Source organism: Panthera uncia, chromosome C2 (genome assembly GCF_023721935.1).
Source record: "Panthera uncia isolate 11264 chromosome C2, Puncia_PCG_1.0, whole genome shotgun sequence".
Lineage (NCBI taxonomy): Eukaryota > Metazoa > Chordata > Mammalia > Carnivora > Felidae > Panthera > Panthera uncia.
In genome coordinates, this window is record NC_064810.1 from 131,867,251 (window position 1) to 131,886,456 (window position 19,206).

The 19,206-nt window shown below is 41.0% G+C and overlaps 1 protein-coding gene across 4 annotated transcripts in view; it reads right to left on the minus strand.

Annotated features, from left to right (window-relative positions):
• The window catches only part of TBC1D5 (TBC1 domain family member 5), a 533,625-nt gene extending 520,865 nt beyond the window's left edge, over positions 1 to 12,760 (minus strand). For 2 of the 4 annotated variants that reach the window (XM_049629846.1, XM_049629847.1), the window contains exon 1: positions 12,460 to 12,760. The gene's annotated coding sequence lies outside the window, so the exon portion shown is untranslated. The remainder of the gene's footprint in view (positions 1 to 12,459) is intronic. The other 2 variants (XM_049629845.1, XM_049629844.1) reach the window with 2 other exon arrangements.
• Positions 12,761 to 19,206: the final 6,446 nt, after the last annotated feature.

Consider the following 19,206-nt stretch of genomic DNA (forward strand, 5'->3'; position numbering starts at 1 on the left):
ATAAATAAAATTCTCAGAACTTCTTAAATTGGTGGACTAGTGATTTCCTCAGCCCTGAAAAATGCTCAGCCATTCTCTTTTCAAACACTCCTTCCTTCCCTATTATTTCTCCCTTTTACAATTAGAAAATTGATGAAATACTGTTAGACCTTTTCATTCTATGTTCTCTATATATTGTAATCTCTTTCTTTTTACCCATTTCCTGATCTTTCTGTGCTACCTTCTGTATAATTTATTCTCCCTTATGTCCAGTTCATTGGTCTTCTTTAGTTGTATTTAATCTACTGCTAACAGTATCCACTGAGTTTTTCATTGACTTACCGTATTTTTTATTTTTGTAAGTTTTGTTCAGGTCTTTTTCAAATCTCCTAAGTTTCCTGTTGCCCACTGATATTTTCTATCTTTTTGCAAAGAAAATAGTTCTTTCGGGGCGCCTAGGTGGCGCAGTCGGTTAAGCGTCCGACTTCAGCCGGGTCACGATCTCGCGGTCCGTGAATTCGAGCCCCGCGTCGGGCTCTGGGCTGATGGCCCGGAGCCTGGAGCCTGTTTCCGATCCTGTGTCTCCCTCTCTCTCTCTGCCCCTCCCCCGTTCATGCTCTGTCTCTCTCTGTCCCAAAAATAAATAAAAAATGTTGAAAAAAAAAATTAAAAAAAAAAAAAAAAAAAAGAAAATAGTTCTTTCATCATCTGTCTGATAATTTCAAAATCTTTAGTTTTTGAGAGTTCATCTCTGTCAGTCAGTTGTTTCTGCTGTTTCTTACTCATGGTACCTCGTTTCCTTGTGTGCTTGACTATATTTTATTGTGAGCTAGTTCTTTGGAAAAGTATTTGTGGGAATTTTCTAGGACTGAAGATAAAAATATATTCTACCTGAGAGGACTTTCATTTGCTTCTGCCAGGTACCTAGACCCACCTTTAAATTCACAATTTAAGGTTCTTTTGGACCACCAAGCAACACTGAATTTGAGCTGCAAATCAAGAAGGAAGGATTATGTTTATAACTTCTTAGGAAATAATATTTTTTCAAGCCCAAGGCAAACATTCTTACAGCCTCCTGTGAGCAAGAGCATGAGAAGGGTTTTCATCTTGGTTTAACCATACTCTATGACCAGAGCTCTTTTGGAGTCCAATTTTATAGGGAAGGAATTTCCAATTAGATTCTCCTCCCTGGGCCTTTATGAGCTTTAATACTCTGAGCCTTAGAAGGCCCTCAAAACTAAAGTAAAAGCACCCTAGAAAGTGGGAAATACCCTCAGAGGAAAAGCAGTTTTAATATTCTACTTACTTCTCTGAATTCTGGCTTTCATATACATTTTGGGTGATTTCTTACTGTCATGTTAGCTCTTAAAGAAAAAAAAATGTCTAGCATTTCTAATTCTTTTCAGGGAATTTTTTCATCCATATAATGTAGCTGACCATATTACCTTGTTTCCAATTTTAATAGGTTTCATATTTTTATATTTCAATCACTAAAAGTTTCATTTTGTGGGTAAGTGTAACACTGACACAAGGAACAACTACTCTTTATTCAGCTCAATTCACCGGTACTGTCTAGGACAGAATTTTGCCAAATCCCAAAACAGATCAATTCCATTATATTATAAGACCATTAAGAGATGGAAAAGATTCTGAAATTAATTCCCTAAATAGACATCTGTATAACTGCTATGGAATTTATTAGTCTACTGGGTTTTTTTTCCCAACAGCAATATATATAATATACAAAAATTCTGTATTTGAAGCTACTGGAAGATTAGCTCAAGTGGTAAAAAGATGACAAGTAACAAGGAACTGAGTTCAATCTTATTTCTGCCAAAAAACAGAATAGTAAAGAAAAAGGCTAATATATGGAACTACATAAAAATTTAGTAAGTCTTCACAAGAATTTTTAAAATGTATAAGCAAAATTAAAAGACAAAATTGAAAACATTTGCAATATATATAATGGGCAAAGAGTTAAAATCAACAGCATGCAAAGAGCTCCTGAAAATCAACAACAACAAAACCCAAAATGGACAAAGGGCTTAAAAAGGCATTAAAAAAAATAAGAACAAAATCAATCTTTCATTGTTTGTCAATAGGTTAACCAAAAACAATGATTTATAACATCTTCTGATAGCAAGTTGTGGGCAAATGTAATTTATACCATGCACTAAAGTTAGAAAAATAATGTTAATTTCTACCCTATTCGGCAGTTTGGCAATAAGAATCAAAATCTAAATTGTGCATTTCCTTTACATAATAACCCCATTTCTTACACACACACACACACACACACACACACACACACAATAACTTCATTTCTAGTAATATACTTAGAGTAATAATATCAATGCATGAGGACTTATGAAAAATAAAAATAAAAAAATAGAACACAAAACTCATTAAAATTTGGAGTTGTATGCACAATTAAAACTTAAAGTTCAGAAACTGTATGAATAAGAACAAAAAAGTATATCACTATTAAAAAGGGTGGGAAAAAAGTTACTTTTTAAAATTTCACTTTATGGTGTAGTTTGATTTTTCTTTAATTAATGATGTACTATCACGATTCTTGGGAGGTTAAAAGTATAGACAAGATTTAACTCATCCAACAATTTTTGTAGTTTTATTTTTTGTTTATTTTTTTGGTCTGTATAGCAGATGAAATATAGTCACAAATTCTTTGTCACTTTCTCTATCAGGAAATGGAGTTTAATTCTCCTCCCGTTGGATCTGGGCTGACTGTTTAACCAATAAAATATAGCAGAAGTAATGTTCATCAGATTGTCTGCTTCTACTTCCTACCTCTCAGAATGCTTGTTCTTGGGACATTCACTCTCAGAACCCACCACTCATACCTAGGGCACAGAGAAAAGCCTAATGCAGGTGCTCTGATCAACAGCCCCAGTTTAGCTCCCAGCATCAACTACCAACCATGTGAGTAAACTATGTTTGAAGTGGAAACTCTAACCTCCAATGAGCTGACACAAAGTGAAACAGAGATAAACTAACCCTACCAAATCTTATACAAATATAAAATCATGAGTAAGTAAATATTACAGTACTAATATTACCATATAATATGGATACCTAATAAATATGAAGGTACTAAGTTTTGGAGTGGTTTATCACACAGCAGTTAAAAACTGTTAACAGTCTCTTGTTTACTGCTACATATTGAGCACTTAAAACAGTACCTGGTATGGGGCACCCACTTTTAATAGTCACAGCTTTGAGAGTATGAGTAAAGATGACATACATGGCCTTGGCATTCACAGAGCAGTCAAAAGTGGGACAAAGACTGTAGGTAAAATGACAACTATAATACATAATAAATGTTATATTATACAACAGCGTATTGGGCCAAACAGGAAGGACACAACACAGACTTATTGGTATAAGGAAGCTCCCTAGAGCAATAGCATTTCAGCTAAGACCTCACAAGAGTTAGTAAAATCAAGAGACAGCAAGATTGGGGCACCTGGCTGGCTCAGTTGGTACAGCATGCTACCCTTGATCTCAGGGATGTGAGGCCCCACACTGGGCATGGAGCCTACTTTAGAGAGAGACAGACAGACAGACAGACAGACTATTCCAGGCTTGAGGCAAGCAAAATCATAAATAGTTCCAAAAACCCAAATATTTCGGTACTTTATAATGAAATCATAGGGGAGGCAGGAGGAGACACAAGACTAAGCAATAGGTGATGGAAGAGTACTGAAAGGTTTTAAGCTATAGAGTCAGAGAATCAACTGAGGGCTTATAAAGATCACGTGGCTCCAGGGACACCAGTCAGAAAACCCTACAGAAACAAAGGCAAAAGATGATGATCTAGAGATCAAGAAGTGAGGGGCACCTGGGTGGCTCAGTTGGTTGAGCGTCTGAGTTCTGCTCAGGTCATGATCTCATGGCTCTTAAGTTCAAGCCCCACTTTGGGCTCTGTGCTGACAGCTCGGAACCTGGAGCCTGCTTCGGATTCTGTGTCTCCCTCTCTCTGCCCCTCCCCCGCTCATGCTCTGTCTCTCTTTCTAAAATAAATACACATTAAAAAAAAATTTTTTTAAAGATCAAGAGATGATATACCAGAGTAGAAGTACTGAAGATAAAGAGACAATGGATTCAAGACTTAGAATCCGAGAGAGATGCCTTTACATAAGGATTTGGGGAAAGGGAGTAAAATGCGTGTGTCTGCCAGATTTTTGACTTCAACAACCAGAAAGATGGTGGTATCATCCACTGAGATAATAAACTTGAGAGGGGGAACAGGTTTTGTAAGAGAAGACAGTTGCAGACGTTATAAATGTGAGTTCTCGGTGGGCCATCCAAAAGTGGAATCATCCAGTAGGCAAACAGACACACAGGTCCAAAGCTCAGATAAGAAATCAGGATTGGAGAGCTAAGATAACAGACTTTCTTCAGAAGCTTTTTCTCACTCTGTAATATTAATCTCTCACTATCTCCTCAGCCACTCAGATATTACTCTACAGTTCTCTGACAGTTTGTCTTTATGATCTCTCATTTTGTTAATGCTTCCACAACAGTGGTTTTATGTTATGAAGAACCCCAAGTTTAATCAGTGTTTTATCACATCCTTTGCTAGGCAGGATGCATGGTGGCCACTAGTGAAGGCATTATGCGGGTAGTTTTAGTGACAAGAAGGAAGGTAATTAGGGATACTGATCAGGACTACTTCAAAGACTGGGGGAAAGCACCTGTACTCCTAACCAAAGTATCAAGGAGGTAGTGGAGCTATTCTCTGAAAGAGAAAATAAAATATATCTTGAGAACAAATACGAAGCCAGAAAACCATTAAAAGGGCAAAGAAGTACAAAAGGATAATCAGAGAACAGAGAGGGGGCCAGAGAAAAAAGGACTGACATACCAGGCACTTCCCCATCCCTACCTTTCCTATTCTATCCTATCTTCACTGCTTCCTGGTCTATTTATCACTTCCCAATGGCTTCCATTACACTCAGTTTTGACAATTACATAATTTGGATTGGCGAACTTTAAGTAGACCATACCAGGACCATAGCTTGAAAAGAAAAATCATAAAAAGTACAAAATTACACCACCTGACCAGAGAATGAAAACCATGATACCTAATAATGCAACTAGGCAAACCCAACGTTGCACAGTTTGATCTCTATAGTCTATCAGTATTTCCTTTTGATTTCTGCCAAATCACATAGAAAAAAATCTTCAAGCTCTCCTAAGGAGATAAAAATGTAAAACTTCAGAATAATTGCTTGGGCAGTGGAGCTAGACAGCCACAATTATAAAAGAAGCTGTAGGCACTTTAACTTAAAGTACCAGAGCGTTATGTATATTACCACAAGTATTTTGACATAAAAGTAGAATCACAAAAGTTTTGAGCCAGAAGGTCCTTAGAGATTATGCCTTCTGACTGCTGTAACAAAGTATCATAGACTAGCTGGTTTACAAACAACAGAAATTGATTTCTCACAGCTCTGGGGACCAAACTCTGAGATCAGGGTGCCAACCGGGTCAAGTTCTGGTTGAAGGCCCTCCCCCAGGTTGCAGGCTGCTGATTTCTCATCGTAGCCTCACGTGCCAGAGAGAAGAAACAGACTCTCTTTTGACTCTTATAAAGGCACTAATCCCATTCATGAGGGCACCACCCTCATCACCTCATCTAATGCTCTAATTACCTCCCAAAAAGTCTCACCACCTAATACCATCACATGGGAGAGTAAAGGTACAGCATTTCAACATACAAATTTTGGGAGGTGACATTGAGTACATAACAGAGATCACTTGGTAAAGTGGTTTTCCAAATATTTTAAAATCCGTCTGAGAGCTGAGTAGATCAATTCACAGTAATACCATATAAAATATCATTTTTCAAGTCAATGAAATTAAGAAAATCATTCCAGCACAGCTTCCATAAGTGAAAATTAATCATGGGAAAATAAAAAACAAATAAAAAAACCCACAGAAATGACCAGCTTCTGACAGTAGGCTTATCTACTTGGAAAATGTAAAAGAATCAACTGAAAAGTTGTTATAGTAGACAGATTCAGAAAGTGACTGGTTACAAAATACACACACACAAAAAATCAATAGCTCTTCTATTTACCAGATATAGTAGAAAACACACACACACACACACACACACACACACACACAGAGGAAAATCTTATTCCCACCAATAAAAAATTAAATACAGTGGAACTGAATAGAAGACCAAATGATAAAGCTTCTGATAACAATCGAGAAAGAATAAATCATTCATTCAGTACTACTAACAAAACTCGCTAATCAAAAGCTTAAAAATCTAGTACCCTCTACTTCACATTATACAACTAAACATGTTCTGGAATAACTGTAAATTCAAAATTTTAAATTGAAACATAAAAATAGTTTAAAATATAAATTCATAGCTATATAAACATAAGGTAGGAAACGCCTAGAAGATTCATAAAGGAACAACAAGATTTAACTACATAAAATGTTAAAGCCTATAAGAAGACAGAGAAGGAGGTATAAAGTCAAGTATACCCAAATAAAGCTGTTAAAATAAAGAAAATACCCAATAACAGCAAGTACAGGGCCTCTCAAACAGTTTTGTAGGAAAGGGTAAAGTGGTACAACCTTTTTGATAAGCCACTTGGTCATGTGTATCAAAACTGCTAAACATGGGCATATCTTTTGACCTACTAATAATTCCACTCGCAAAAATTTTTCCTAAATAATAATGTATAGGCACAAAGAGATATTAGCTACAATAACGTTCAGTGTAGCTCTGCTTGTCATATAAAGATTGAAAGGAATCTAGGTGTACAAGAATGGAGGACTACTAATAGTACATTCATACAATGAAACAGTATGGGGCCACTAAAAATTGTGTGGAAGAATAACATCATTAGTAACATAAAATATTAAGGGAAAAACAAACAAGTAACAAAATAGCATAAATCCACTCTTAGTTTAAAAAGATAGGTCTATCAACACATCCACATGTTCATCCATATATACTTACAATACACACACACACACACACACACACACACACACACACCACAGGATAAATAGGTTAAAATTAACCCCTAAACTATTAAGAGTAATGAAGGTTGGAGAGGGGAGGCAATTTATCCCAAGCCCCACACATATCTACCTACCAAAAGGAGCATTCTTACTACAAGACTCTTGGACTTCATAAAAAGAAGTCTAGTTTAATCAAGGCAGTAGACAAAGACGGAAATAGTGGTACCATCTGCCCATCTCCCATCAACACCTTCTCTCCCAACCCCCACCAAGGATCCAGGGCAATCAATCCACCATCTCACTCCAGGGTGGCAAGAGATGTAGTGTTAGTAATTCCTCTTGGATTCCTGCAAGGTAGCTACCAGAACACCTTCTAAGGTACCTATTTTGGGAAACTTAAGGGGTTGATTCTGATCCCCACTAATTACCAGCAAACAGAATGCACACCTCTACAGCCAGGATCTGTAACTTCGGCTCAGTCTTCTTGCAGGATTGTATCACCCAACTCCATCAGAAAGCAGATACATCTCCCCCAAGGAGATTATATGAGAAGTGGGGGGCTTACCTCTCACTAATCTAATTATTCTGAAGATCCATTATTTAGAAGTGGAAACCTAAACTGCTTTTGGTTCAACCTTTTATCTTACTTAGATGTGTTAGTCAGAAAAGCCTTCAGGAAAAAGGTTACCTTGTTCAAGACTTGAAAATTGTAAACCAATCCTAAACCACCACCAAAGACATCTTTTATTTCTACAGCCTTTCTTCCTTGTTTTGAAAAATCTGAGTGGCCAAACCATATTTATTCATATTTAATTCTCCAAAGGGATAAGAACATTACTATACCAATTTTGTTTTTTTCTTATGTTTATTTATTTTTTAGAGTGAGAGAGAGCAAGAGAACGTGAGCAGGGGAGAGGCAGAGAGAGAGGAAGACAGAGGATCTAAAGTAGGCTGAGATCATAACCTGAGCCAAAGTCAGATGCTTAATGGACTGAGTCACCTAGGCGCCTCCCCAATTTCGTATTTTTATCCAAAAAGTACAAACAACTTCTGTTTTCGGGGCCCACACAGGTTTATACCAAATAAATGTACAATTTCCATTAAGTTCATTCAAACAGTCTTCTTCATGTGGACATGATCAACCACACGGCAGACGATCCATAGTAAAACACGGTATCTAACACATGATAGCATTAACGATGTGTCAGACACTAAGTATTATATATGTATACGTACATATATGCTATACTAATATATATAAACATATACACACACATCTATTCATTTAATCCAAAAAACAACTTTGTGAGGTACTATTACTATCCTCACTTCAAAGATGAGAAAAGTGATGCACTATGAGGCTAAGAAACTGGGCAGCATGACATTACAACAGACATCACAACAAAGTATGAACTTTGAGAAAACATTTACAACCGGGCTTTGTTGTTATACTGACTTCCTACCTAAACTTCATTATTATCCCCGTTAATGAAAAACTAATGCTACTGCAATCAGCCCATAGGCCCTCCCTTCTCACTTCCCCCTCCCACAAAATCTCATTTCTCAAGTTCCAGTACACACACTATAGTATTACTGCCATTCTAACCATCTGTCCACGTTAAGAGAAATGTCTTAGACCAGGTGTATAAGCACCACTCCCCAGACTGGTGCTAATACAGAACAAAACTTCCAATGGTCTGAGACAAAAGGGGATGGGGGACAGATGACATATTAATTTTCTTATGAAAACCAATTATTTAACGTTTATTCTGAGGTTGTCCTTAGTACTTACTCAGTGTTAAAATATGATAACAATGACTCATGCTTAGAATGTTATCATCCTCACCGGCTAAATAAAAAAATTATTTTTTTTTAATGTTTATTTTTGAAGGAGAGAGACAGAGCATGAGCGGGGGAGGGGCAGAGAGAGAAGGAGACACAGAATCTGAAGCAGGCTCCAGGCTCCGGGCTGTCGGCACAGAGCCCCAAACGGGGCTCAAACTCACAAGCTGTGAGATCATGACCCAAGCTGAAGTTGGACGCCCAACCAACTGAGCCACCCAGGCGCCCTAATGTTTATTTATTTTTGAAAGAGCATAAGTGGCAGAGGGGGAGAGAGAGGGAGACACAGAACTCTTAGCAGGATCCAGGCTCTGCACTGTCAGCCCATAGCCCAACGCGTGCCTCAAACCCACGAACGGTGAGATCATAACCTGAGCCGAAGTCGGATGCCTAACCAACTGAGCCACACAGGCACCCCCCCTTACTGGCCAAATAAAAAGTCAGTGACCCCATCAATCCCCCCCAAAATCCTAAACGTTACAATAACAAATATAAGCTGCATCTATTATGTATGCATAGAGGGGGGCAGGCAGTAGAAGATGAAAGAGAGGCATAGGCAAAAAATGAACTGAAAACTAGCAGAGCCGAAAGGAAGCAGACGCTACTTTCACATTTAACAATGACTTACAGACTTGAAAGAGACTGGTCCAGGTAACAGGTGCAAACAAAATAAAGCTTTTCAATATTTCAGTATCTTATTCAGAAAAGAGTACAAGCATTGAGGCAAGTTTTCATTTTATGGGATTGCATTTCATGGAATACAATGGGGGAAATTTTTTAAAAGATGACAAATATGGATTTAACAATGGAAAGCAAAACTCATAATTCTCAACAATACTAGGGAAAGGGGATTTTAAAAAGTATCAATTTATTTTCTTTCCAAAAAGCTGCATAGAGGGGTGCCTGGGTGGCTCACTCAATTAAGCGTCCCACTTCAGTTCAGGTCATGATCTCACGGTTCATGTGTTCCAGCCCCGCATCAGACTCTGTGCGGACAGCTCAGAGCCTAGGGCCTGCTTCAGATTCTGTGTGTGTGTGTGTGTGTGTGTGTGTGTCTCTCTCTGCCCCTCTCCCACTCATGCACTATCTCTCAAAAATAAATAAACGTTTAAAAAAAAAACTTATTTAAAGCTGCACAGAGAAGATTGTTAAAGCATACACTCTAGAGCCAGCCAGCCAGAGGCCCAACTCTGTTAGCATAGGACTTTTACCCACTCTCTGCTTTAGTTTCCTTAAAGATTGTTACAATTAGAGGAGTTAGACAGTAAAGTGCTTAGAAGGCTGGCACTAGTGCTTCAAAAGTACTGTCATAAATATTACTTAATAACAAGAAAAAACAATGGTAAAGTAAGGACTAGAATGAAGACTATAAAAATTACAGTGCTAAAAGTAGTCGAGGTTACTGTTTAAAAAAGTTCTTAAAAAGTTAAGTACAACCATTTTTTTTTAACGTTGATTTATTATTGAGAGACAGAGAAACACAGAGCATGAGCAGGGGAGGGGCGGGGGAGACACAGAATCTGAAGCAGGCTGCAGGCTCTGAGCTGTCAGCACAGGGCCTGATGCAGGGCTTGAATTCACAAACCCCGAGATCATGACCTGAGCTGAAGTCGGATGCTTAACTGACTGAGCCACCCAGGTGCCCCAAGTACAACCATTTTTATTTACATAAAGTATGAGGTTAAGTAGGACTTTTCAACTTTTCAATTTACTTTTATTAGATTAGGAAAACATCTGAATCCATTTAGGATAACCTCAACAGGTGGAGACCCTAAATTCTTTACAAGATTGCTTCCAAAGCTCAGGAATGCATTGCTCAACGGAGGCTGCATCTGGGAGAAGAAGCACACACTCAATACTCTCACCAATAAAAGAAAACTTCCTCCCAGCAATGGATTCAGAGACACACAGGCTATAAGCTGATAAAACCTAAGTACCCGTAGCTGAGTCCGTCAGCCAGAAGTATACTAGGCTTCCACGGAAAAATTCACAGGCCAGGTGATGTATGCACCACAGGATGCACACCTGGTACCTCCACTCCTCCAGGTTGGGGCATCTCACCCTCCGTCTGCTATCCCTTCCCTGGGATTCCAACATAGCCTGCTCACTGTTCATAAAGGATCTCCCTAACACAAGCTTTTGCAGTTCATTCTGCCATCTACCCCTTCTCTCAAGCCACCTCTACACTCAGGATGAATTAAGGAACGTTTTCATTGACATACCACTTTATTTCTCAGCACACACATTATCCAATTCCTTGCTATTCAAGAATTGTTCCTTGTCTAGCAGCACCAAGGAGCTCATAAGATATGCAGAATATCAAGATGCATCACAGATCTACTAAATCAGAATTTGCATTTTTAAACCAGATCCCCAAGGGATTCCTGTGCACATTAAGGTTTGAGAAGCACTGCTCTGACTCTACTGCAGGTAGCTGTAAAAAATTTTAAATACTCAAGTTTACATTTGAATTTAGAGATACAGCATGAAAATTCCAAGACATGTAATCAGAAAAGCTCATTAAGAAAAATGACCAGCATATAAATGAACTTGAGTGTACAGATTTTTAACAATGCCTACATTTAACACTTCCTGCTTTCAATCAGTATTTTGTGCAACAGCACACTAATAACATACAGTTTTACTGGTACTATATTTTGTTGTACAAAGAGTACAAATAATGACTGGTTCTAGGTGTCCCCGCGCAATCCGGCCCAAAACTGTTCAACCTGTACGCTACTACTATCTGAGATTTAGTCCAATTTGGGGTTGACGGATACAGCTCATTCCCGAAAATCATCATTCAGAAAAAAAACAAACACCCTAAAGGATGTGAACTTTATATCATTTTCCTGAAACTAAAAACTACTTAAGAGCTGGTATTGAACAAACTCTAGATCATTTGCAGAACCGAAAATTGTTTAGGTTTGTGTTCGTTTTTTGCAGGAAAAGTAGGAGGGATCAACTTTCACAAAGTTTCTCTCAGATCCTTAAAGGCCTCAACTTGCACGTTCTTACAGGTGAACAAACTTAAGTCCCACTAAAATAAGGTCACGTTTCTTTCCTCAAAAACGAGAAAGGTTTCGCTAGTCTAAAGGCTGCATTTTAAAAGGTTTGGGGATTACGGGTCCCTTTTGCTTCCGGCCTGTGAAGGAAACGTGTTGCCTAGGCTGAAATGAACAGGGAAATTTACCAAGTAGGAAGTTGAGCCCGTCCACCCACCAGGCTCTACCCTCTCGCTGCAGTTGGCCTTGCAGCCTAGACCCCAACCTCTCGAAGGAGAGAAGGCGGGCTGGCCGACTGGGGGAAGCAACCTCCTCTCCGTGCCCGCCCTGGAGCTAGAGGAGCCTCCCTCCCGCCACCCAGCCCCCACGCCGATCCGGGAGGCGCACAAACGGGGGCGGTGCGACTACCCGTTCGCGGCGACAGCAGCAGCAGCACCCTCAGGCCCTCCCGGGAGGCGGCGGCAGCTGCAGCAGCGGTGCTGGGAAAGGCGGGACTGGTCCTAAGAAGCTGAGGGACAGGCCGGGGCGGGAGCGACTGCATGTGGGGGGCTGCACTGGAGGGAGGCGGAGGCGCTCAGGGGGCTCGGGCTTTTTTACGATTATCATCATCATCTTGTTTTACCTGTGGCGTAGAAGGGCTCCCCAGCTCCTATTCCCTGAATCCTCCTCCTCCTCCCCTCCTCTTTCTCTCTCTCTCTCCCTCAGTCTCTGCCGGGCGCTCGTGGAACCGGCCGGGCCCGGCCGGACCAGAAAGAGAACAGGGCGGGAGGGGGGTGGCGGCGGCGGTGACCAGCGACCACGTGACCACGCTCTTGCCGTAACGGCGGCCGCCTCCTGCCGCGCGCCCTCCCCGCGCTCCACCTCTAATAACCCCGCGGCTCGAACGCCCAGGACGTTTGTGCGCAGGCGCCCGCCCGGCCTAGAGGCTGCGCGAGCGCGCAGCGCGCTCGCTCTCAGGGCCAAGTCTGCGGGCCCCTGAGAGGCGCGACGTGCGGAGGGAGCCACAGGCCAAACTACTCTGCTGAGCCGGCCATCTGCCAGGGCGCATGCGCGGGAAGTCTTTGCCCCCCACTCCCCACACACACCCCGCCTCCCTTCTCTGCTCTTTCTCATTTCCCTACCAGCGCGCGGCTGTAGGATTAGGAACCTGCTGAGGGGACTTACCACTCACACTCACTACCACCTTCCCGGGATGGGACTGAGAGTAAGAGATGACAGCCTCTGAGAAATTCCTGAGAGGCTGGTCCTCCTACCTCAAAATTTACGTTTCCTTGTTGCATGTAAATGGCCTTCCGTTCTACATTTTACTACGATAGCTGAGTAGACTCCTATCCATGCTTCAGGACCCCGGCTGTTACTTACTTTGGTGAAACATACACCACTCTGCTTTGGGGAAGTCGTTAACATTTTGTGCAGACCTACTTTAGTATAACCCAGAACGAAATAATATATTACAATCATTTCTTTACAAACCCACAGTACTAGGCTTGGGTTTTATCTCTTACTCATAAAACCTAGGACAGTAAGTATGTTCAGCATTGTGGTATCTCAGTAAAGTCCCGATGACTGTCAGCACACAGGCAATACCTAAACTCTAAGTCTTCATGCCCTTCACCTATGCTTACTCATGATTTAAGATTCCCTTTAACCCTAGCGCTCAGAATGCCTGGTGTTTGTTTCTGGAATATGAAAGCCTTTGAATGGTGATGCTAATTAGAGTGGTAAATGCTTCACCTAGTAAAAAAAGATTTATGGTCTTTTATTAGCCTATCTTCACAAAGAGCTCCAAAAGAAACCGATACTGTTGAGTCCAGAAGAAGACAGAGAAAGATCAAATTTCCAAAGGTTAGCTACCTTCTGTGGAGGGTCCCTGTGTGGGAGACCTTTGTTCACAAACACTCCCCTTCACATAGGGATTCCCTCTCTTTCTGTTGGCCCTCTTTGTTGCAGAAGCTGGTTAAGTCAATGGCTCTGACCATATCTAATCTGGGCAAATAATTAAAATGTAAAAACTTGCTAATTGGCAGTTCTGGTTAAGTCCAGTCATCCTTACCGTGATGCTAGCTGAATACCGAGCTGATGTTCATGAAACATAACTAACAACAAAATTAAAGAAAATGTCGGAGTCAATGTTAAGCAAGGAAAAGTATTAATGAGAGCTTCTGAGAAACTAGGAAAACCACAACCCTCAAGACTCCAATCTGATATGTCTGAAATGTTGATGGACTCTCCTCTACATTTACCAATGTGTGCACATGCCCAGTGATCCTACCTGTTGGTTGCAGCTACCACCTAGGATATGCTAGTAGCATCCTATTCTAAATATCCAGTCCAAGGTTCAGACTCTATGAGAGACTATTTTGGTGGCCCACAATGAACCATGCCTCCCCAGTATCTATGCCTTTGTGTAACATTCTCCCTTTGAATGTGGGCTGGATCTGTTACTGCTTTAAACAAAAGAATGAGGCAAAAATGACTGCCAGTTCAGGCTGAGGCCCTAAGAAGACTTTGCAGTGACAACATTGAAATTTACTGGAGCCTATACTCATGGAAAACGGAAATGACTAAGAAATCACACACACACACACACACACACACACACACGTGTTTGTGTTCTGGGAAATGGCTTACCACAAAGAACCACCCTTCCCCATATGACTTAGATGAAACTTTGTCCACTCTCTCATAACACTAGCAGATGACTCCTTGTTCACCTGTGATAAGGCCAAATACAGACCTTTCCCTTTTTGTCTAAACCTGTTGACAAGGCCAGGCACAAACCCTTCAACTTTCTTTGTCTCATAGATGATTAGCTGAGATTAGAACTGTTTGTCCCCTTAAAATTAGCTAGACACAGATATCAACACATCCTGGCTGATTAAGACATCCCCTGATTACAAAACAATTCTAACTGATGTAGGCTGGCTGGTCCAAGGACCCAAAAGAGGTCCCACAAGACAGGCCAAGAGGGTCTTTGGCTTTGCACAGGATAGAAATCAAACATAAGCCAAGAGGAAGTGACAGCAGAATTTACTGAAGACATAGAAAGAGTGCAGACAGTATCTGGGAGTCTCAGAAAGGGAAAAAAAAATGAGTCTTGTCTTTACTTGGTGTCTGTGTTTTTACTGAGGATTGTGGACTCATGTGCATGTCTTCTCAGGCATTCAGGAACAAAGATGAGTATTTAAGTGTCCTCCATAAGTCATTTATGACCTGGAGCTAGGGGTCTTAGAAAAATGTTCATAATGACACGCCTGGTCACTCCTTAGATGTTATCTACTGTGCTGGAAGACTCCAAAGAAATCATTGAATCCTTGACCTTTACAAGGAGGACATACATTATCTGTACCACAAGACATGTGTAGGGTGGGGGTGTAGCAAGAATAGAGGCAGCAAAAAAGCCATCTTTCATAGGGTCCCTTCAGATTCCCTATCTCACAACTATAAGCATCCGTTGATAACCTCTCTATAAAAGTTCAAGTTGCTCTTATACTCCAATCTTCAAATCTGGGTACTCTCTCCTTTGCAATAGTCTGCATAAAATCTATTTTCCTTGTTTGTTCTGTTTATGCTTTTGACGACAGCTTCCGTTTTCCCCCTTTGGAGGTAGTACCATGTAAGAAATCTAACTACTCTGAGGCTACCATGATGTCAGAAGTCTAACCCCAGTCATTTTGAGAGGCCAAATAGAAGAAAACTCAGACCCCTGGCTAACAGCCCTAGATGTGCTCCCACTGGGCACAGCCAACTTGGCCACACGTGTAAGTGAGCCATCTTGGAAGTGGATCCTCCAGTCCCATCAAGTTGCCCCAGCTGACACCACATGGAGCAGAAACAAGCTATTCTCCACCACGCCCAAATCGCAGAATTGTGGGCAAATAAATAAAAGTGTTGTGTGAAACCACTCAGTTTTGTGGTAGTTTGTCAGGTAGCAATAAGTAACCAGAATAGACCTATATCTCCAGCTGCCTGCTAGAGATGTGTCCCAAGAGTTCCCACAGGCAACTCAAACACAACCTGCTCCAACTGAGTTTTGCAAATCCCCTCCAAACCTGCCTATTCTCCTATATCCTCTACCTCTGCTGATGATGCATTTATCCCCCAACTCGCACCAGGGCCCCAAACAGAAAACCTGGAAAATTTCTCTGACTCCTCTTTATCCTACAACATTCAGTCACCCACGTAATGGGCTTTCTTCCCCAGGCCCACCCCCTTCTCACTTCAGATGCTCTTCATCTCTCTCCTGAACTACTGAGGACTAGTCAGGGAAAAGTCATACATGTACCTAGATTAGTTTAGAGGTTTATTGTCAGCCAGGGAGGGAGGACACGGAAAACCAGCCTAGTCATCTCCCATCACCTGCGTTGGGTGGTTTCACGCTGGGAGGCCCGGTTGGCGTTTTGGAGAACCACAGAATGACTCCATAACTTAGGTCACAACAGTAGCTCTAGGGATTCAGCTTCTCTCTGGCTCCTCACATCCTTAATCTGCAAAAGAAAACCTGAGGGGTCCGTCAGTCTCCAGTTGCTACAGAGTACCCTGACAGAGCTGAGACTGGTCTGCAGCCTAATCAAGGAAAAAGAAACTAAAGTAATAAAGCTGATGATTAATAACTCCATAAAATATAAACATTGTATGAAAATTCATTTTGAGTTATGCTACTTATAATACAATTCATATTTTGAGGTAGAAACATTAAATTTGAATCAGCATCAGCATTCTTAGAAAAAATAGCAATTGAGACACTTAATTTTGCTGCAGCTTGGTTCTTTGCTTTGGCATCAATGTGCGTTCTCTGTCTCAGGACATGGCAGAAAATGAAGCACACACACACACATGCACGCACACACAGAAATGCAGGTGTTCTCTGGAAAAAGTAGAAACCCTCTCCTAGGCCTCTGTCTCTGGGGACACTCAGCCTGGACCTTTTTGGCCAGGCCAGTATCTGCACCCCTTCTCCTGGCTCTTTTCTCTTTCACTTCACTCAGCTCACCTAGGTAAATAAGCCACATTCAGATCTTGAAACCGCCATAGGGACCTAGACTAACATGGTAACAAGATACATATTCTGAAACATGGCAGTGAGAAGAGTATGGTAAGCATGCTCTGTGTGTGGAGCTGGTATTAGGAATCATCTCCTCCCTTAGTAAGTACGCTGTGCAGCATCTTGGGAAACAACTTGCTCAGATCTTCTGCTATAAGGAACACAGTTGGCTTTCAGCCTTGCCTATTGCCTGGCCAGATCCAGCACTGTGTTTATGCTGAGATATTTCCCCTTGGCTTGTCCCAGTCAGTGATTGAGCACACAAAGGGCATTAGTGCAGACCCATTCTTAAGGAATGCAGGATTCCTCTAAGGGGCAGCTTTGACTTAAAGATTCTCCCTACGCTGGTCAAAACTTTCTTAAGGCTGCCTGCAGTCTTAAGTTCTTCTTGGTTAATCTACCTTCCTTCCCCCTTAGCTTTTACAGTTGTCGCCCTGCATTGCGGTCCGAAGGCTCTCTCTAGATCAGCTTCCATTTCCTTCTCTCTATCGTTCACTGGTAATTCTCCCAATAAAACTTCTGTTCATCCAATCCCATTGTGGTGTCTGCTTCTGCGAGGACCAAAATTGAAACCTACCTTCCAGGTAGGACTACTTCTGGCCCATCCTCAGACTAGAGCTACAGGGGATAGTTATGAGTAATACCAAGAAATCTAAACTCTTTAATTCTTTTGTGTTTGGCGTTTTGAGAAACTTCATCTCCTAGAGGCATCAAGTAAATTGGCTAAGCCTGGGTAGAAATAACAATAAGCTAAAGCCTTCACTTAAGAAAGATAGTTTGAGTTATTTTTGACCATAAAGATAATTAAGATCATGATAAAGATTGTGAAACTAATAGTAAAAGTTTTTAAAAGTTTTGCAAGATAACAATAGCCATTTGGCTACTCCCCTCCACATCCTGTGTTCTTATAGTGGATAGCTTGGGAGCTGTTTGTTCCAAAGCGTAAGAGCTATCTCCCACAACCTTCAGTCACCTTTCTCTTTCCCCACCTCCAACCTCAATCAAGAGCCTGAAACAAGCAGGGCTAAACAGCTCCTCTTTCTGAGAGAATTGAGAATTGGGTTTAAAAGCAATGGGTTAGTCTTTGCGTGTGGCTAGAACTGTAACAGCCCCAAGGAGTAGGCCATTTCATCAGTCAGTGTCTGACCGGAGGCTAGAATCCATTTACATTATTTACAACCAAGGAAATTTAATACAGGGAATGAGTTATACAGGTAATTGAGGGGCTGAGGACCAAACAAGTAATGAGGACGTTGCCCTGAGATTAGCAACAGCAGAGGGGAACTATACCATCCCATAGCTGAAGTGATGTGAGAAAGAGATCATGTCACTGGGGCTCCAGGGCTGGGATCATCAGATGGAATCTACACCATGGTAATAAAGAGTCGGAGTGGTTGCATGCAGAGAAAACTACTTAGGGTAGCTTTGCTCAGAGGCATTTACAAGGTTCCCCCCACCCCAACTGGCAACCACAAGGACAGGGACATGGTCAATTGTCTAAAGAAAGGTCATGACTATTTGTCAAATGGGGACAAACAACACATGTTTACTACATTCCTTCTATTAGTTACATAATTTCAAATGCTCTTACCTAATGTGAAATAATTATCCATTTACTAACCCTGTGATTAAAGAGTAGGTATTAGTAGGTGTTCAACCAACTGATTAGTGATATTAGGCTTAAAGTCATTTTAACTCTCATCTCAGTCATGGAAAAACAAAACTGACATTATTCTACTGAAAACCTACCAAAAAAAAAAAAAGGAGAAACCAAAGACTGATTTATATGTAGTGTCTGCATACCTATGTGTAAATGACAGCTGGCTGCTCTTCCCTTCCACGTTTATTTTTCTCTTCTTTCATTGGAATTGACTTTTAGCTGGGCACATGGTCCTCTCTGGAGACAGCATTTCCCATTCTGCCTTGTGGCTGGGTGTGGCCATGTAACTTTGTCTTCATCTATGAAACGTAAGAAGATGCATTGTGTACATTTTCCACGTTACTTGCTTAAAAGAAAATTGCTTGCTCTAGACTGCCTATTTTTTATTCCTGCCACCTGGAACACAGACATGGTAGAGCTTGGTAGTTGGCAGAGCAACAAGATGGGAGGAAACCAGGCCCCTTCATGGAGAGCTGTCTCCCAACCCAACCCCTTTAAAAGATACAGAAATAAATTTTGACATATTAATTAATTAACTAATTAATTAAAAGTCCAAGTTAGTTAACATATAGTATAGTATTGGCTTCCGGAGTAGAATTTAGTGATTCATCACTTACATATAACACCCACTGCTCATCTCAACAAGTGTCCTTCCTTAATGCCCA